Raw genomic sequence first — 4,459 nt, 5'->3', positions numbered from 1 at the left:
ACCCCACCCGCTTTACCTCTGCTTTTTCTTTTAATTCTAAGAAAATATTCTTTTGTGTCTGGGTTTGTAAACATGATTTAAAAGCCTCAACTCTTTACGTTCGGGCAGCTCCCCTCGCATCTGCAAGCAACATGGCCCTGGTTTTACATATGCAAACAAGCCCTGACTCTAAAAGTAAATAAAGGATGAGTTTCTGAGAGAAAGCCGGAGACTCTGGGGGCATTCCCTTCCAGAACCACCGAGGAGGAGGACTTGGAGTGGGGGGAGGGGGGTGGCACCAACTTGGGGAAACTAATCAGGGAGGATCGTGGTTTTCAAAAGCGCATTCATTACGTGGTCAGATGGCGCATTTATTAACAACCGGCTGGCGCTCGGGCCCTGAGCACGTCCCCAGATGTGTGATCACAGCCTCAAGTGGTTTCATTCTGATGAAATATAGGTTTGGGGTACACAAAAAGGACGCGGTGATTTATTTCTGTAAAATGCTGCAAATAAAGCCACAAGATAGCTCTGTCCTTTGACTCGAAATCCCTACACCAGGCAACACATCCTAAGGAAATAAATCAGCAGAAGGCAACAGGCACATTCATGAAGCAGCCGCACGGCCGCCGTGGGAGGGCTTCAAGGACAGGCATCTTCTGGGTGAAACTGTCACACATCAGGCAGCGGCATTACAAAGGCTGCAGCAACAAGGAGAGATGTTTACTACACAATAAATGAAGTGTCTACATCTGTGTAAAAACTCAAGCCTGAGGTGGCAGCAACCGCAAACCCCAAACAGAACCCAGTTGGGTATGGGATTATAGTGGTTTACTTATTTCAAGGTTCTGTGGACAGGCACTGTGGTTCACAGCCACAGTCCCAGCACTTTGCGAGGTCGAGGTGGGAGGATTGTTTGAGCCCAGGAGTTCAACATCAGTCTGGGCAACTTAATGAGACCTCATCTCAACAAAAATTAATAACTAGCCAGGTGTGGTGGTGCGTGCCTGTAGTCTCAGCTACTCAGGAGGCTGAGGCAGGAGGACGGCTTGAGCCCAGGAGGTCAGGGCTGTGGTGAGCCGTGATCGTGTCACCACACTCCAGCCTGGTGACAGAGTGAGACCCCGACTCAAAAAAAAAAAAAAAAATCAAACCCCGACTACAGCCCCAGCCCCTCTGCCCTCCTTCCCCGGGCGTTAGGAGGGGCCCACACCTGCCTTCTCACCACCAGCAGCCACCCAAGGGAGCAGTGCCTCCTGGCCTCTTTAAACATTCCTTTCTACACTCCACGATGACGATGATAGCAAATATAACTCAAGTGACATGACCGAGATCGTGGATTACTTACTACGTTCCAGGTGCTGCACCTGCCGCTGTCATCGAATCCTCCCAATAACCCCCGTGAGGCTGGGACTATTATTATACCCATTTACAGATGAAAACACCGAGGCAGAGCCCGGCAGAATGGAGCTCGAGGCTATGAGCAGATACACCAGCCCTGTGAACCCAGCGGTCCTTCCACATCTGACCGTGGTGCTCTTGACTGGCATGTTCTTCACCGCCTGGTTCTCCGTGTATGAGGTCACCTCCACCAAGTACACTCGCGATAGCTACAGAGAACTCCTTGTCGCCCTGGTGGCCTCGCTCTTCATGGGCTTTGGAGTCCTCTTCCGGCTGCTCTGGGTCGGCATCTACGTGTGAGCGCCCAAGGGTACCGGCCAGGCGGCTTCACTGAATCCCTGCTTTTGTAAATTAATTTTTTTACTGTGCTGGAAGCATCCTGCTTGCTGCTTACAATAAAGGCAGATGTGTGACTGTCAAAAAAAAAAAAGGAAAACACCAGGCAGAGAGGAAAGTGTCAGGGCTGAGATCCTGGTGGCAATGACTCCAGTCACATGGCAAGATGACCACTGCTCACAAGCAATTCTCACATCTACCATAAAATGTCTTAAGTTGCTATCAAAAGCCAGATGGACAAAGTTAGAAGGACGGGGTGTCAGCACAGTGTTGTGGGAGGTGACAGGTGAGAGGATTAGGCACAAGGGCCACATGGCGGAGGCTGATGTCACACAATGCTTCCATGTGGTGCAGGGGGTGGGCACAGGCCATGCATTTGACAAATCCCACAGGACAGGCCGTCACAAAGAGCAAACTGCAACAGACACCAGTTAAAAACAAAACAAAATCCATCAGGATGCTGGAGAACCTCAGGCTAGAAAGTGCCATGACAAATGAACAAGTGACTTTAACATATTAAAAATCATATGACATGCCAGGGTGGCTCACGCCTATAATCCCCGTACTTTGGGAGGCTGAGGTGGGAAGACTGCTTGAGCCCAGGAACCTGAGGCTGTGGTGAGCCATGATTGTGCCACTTCACTCCAGCCTGGGGGACAAAGTGAGACTCTGTCTCTCAAAAAATATATATATATATATGACGTAACCTCACTGAAGGCCGGGGGCAGGAGGAGATGCAGCTAAGCTAAATAACTTTGCAAAATGGTGTTTTGGTTGCAAACAGTGAGAATGGAGACAGATGGAGCCTGATGTAAATACTATGTCCAGTAGTTCATATCGCTTCTCACAGGGTCAGTAATTCTGAAAACTCCTTACACACATATTTGGGTGAACAGACAAGTAAATAAGGCAGGGATAGTGAGGGCCAAACTTCCCACCATCCAAAAAGTAGTTACTAATAATGAAAGGAAGCACGGTCCCTGCAGTGCTGGATCAGTCAGCGACATCATGAGGTCACGTGTGTGTGCCGCTTATAGAGAGACACTCAGGGAAATAACTGCAGGTATGTCTACACAGAGGGGTTAATGCACACACATCCCCTACCTCTGTCTGTGGAGAAGGCCAATTGGGGACACCCTAGCAGCAACAAGCACACCCTGTGCTCAGATCTTGGTTTCTAAATCCCATTCTCCAGTCAAGGAACCAGGGCTTCCTGGAGAAATGGCCGATTCCAGGGCCAAGACAGGAAACACACGGATGAGCTTTGAGGGTCAAATTGTGCCAGAAAGTAAGGAAGCACTTTATAAAAAAGCGGGCCGGGCGGGGGGAGGGAGCCGGGGAGGTATCTTAGAAACACAAGAACCAACGCAAAGGGGCTTGGACTGGGCAAAGCTGGAACAATTTAAGCAACAAAGTAAATAATGTAGTACTGTCTTATAACCAAAGAAAAAGTTAAATATCCAGGAGTCCATACTGCTATAAATGATGGAATAAATACATCAATGAGGCGAAGAGACAAAGCTTCCCTAGAATTCCAAATAATGCACAGACACCTCTCCATGCAACAGGTGAGGTTACACACCCCTTTCCTTGAGTGTGGGCTGGGCTTTGTTAACTTCACAGTAGAGAAACCTGGTAGACAGTCCCTCAACCAAGTGACCAAGGTTAACATCACACCGATAAGTCATGCTGGCATCATGGACCCCTGTCAGGATGCCATGAAGCTGGCGATCCACCCATGTGGTATCTTCCCACACACCCAGAACCTGGTGAGATCATGAGAAACATCAGTATAGCCCAAACTGGGGAACACTCTACAAGACACCTGCCCAATGTGTCTCAAAAGCACCAAGGTCACGAAAAGGAAGGAAAGCCTGAGAAACGGTCATAGGCTGGAAGAGACTAAGAGACATCACCACTAAAAGCAACGTGGCGTCCCAGATGGATCCTGGAATGGGAAAAAGGCCTTAGAGAAGAAAACTGGTGAAATCTGAGTAAGATGTAGTTATGTTAAGAAAGTTATGTCACCACAGCCTAGACCTGCTGGGCTCACGCCTATCATCCCAGCACATTGGGAGGCCAAGGTGAGAGGATTGCCTGAGTCCACAGGTTCGAGACCAGCCTGGGCAACCTGGTGAGACTTCATCTCTACAATAAATCAAAAAATTAGCCGGGCATGGTGGTGCATGCCTGTGGTTCCAGCTACATGAAAGGCTGAAGAGGAAGGATTGCTGGAGCCCAGCAGGTCGAGGCTGTGGTGGCCGGGAGCATGCCACTGCACTCCAGCCTGGGTGACAGAGTGAGTCTCCGATTCAAAAAAAAAAAAAGAAAGAAAGAAAAGTAGCAGAATCACAAAGTCATTTATCACCAAGATATAGTTTTGCTATTTTTTAGAACAGATATCTTATTTTTTATTTTATTGAGGTGAAATTCACATAACCATTAATATAAAATTAACCACTTTATTTATTTTAATTTTTTTTTGAGACAGGTTTGCACTCTGTCACCCAGGCTGCAGTACAGTGGTGTGATCACAGCCTCGACCTCCTGGGCTCAGGCAATCCTTCTGCCTCAGCCTCCCCAGTAGCTGAGACTACAGGCATATGCCACTTCACCCAGATAATTTTTGTATTTTTTTGTAAAGATGAGTTCTTGCTTTGTTGCCCAGGCTGGTCTCGAACCTGGGCTCAAGCAATTCTCCTGTCTCAGCTTCCCAAAGTGCTGGGATTACAGGTGTCAGCCA

General features: G+C 48.4%; 1 pseudogene; it reads left to right on the top strand.

The window, feature by feature from the left end:
- The first annotated feature begins 1,443 nt into the window (after positions 1-1,443).
- Positions 1,444-1,680, top strand: LOC103252644 (annotated as a pseudogene).
- Positions 1,681-4,459: the final 2,779 nt, after the last annotated feature.

Source organism: Carlito syrichta, unplaced genomic scaffold, assembly GCF_000164805.1.
Source record: "Carlito syrichta isolate Samal-C Ts95f unplaced genomic scaffold, Tarsius_syrichta-2.0.1 Scaffold169154, whole genome shotgun sequence".
Lineage (NCBI taxonomy): Eukaryota > Metazoa > Chordata > Mammalia > Primates > Tarsiidae > Carlito > Carlito syrichta.
The sequence above is the reverse complement of the archived record's forward strand: the minus strand, read 5'-3'. Positions and strand labels throughout refer to the sequence as shown.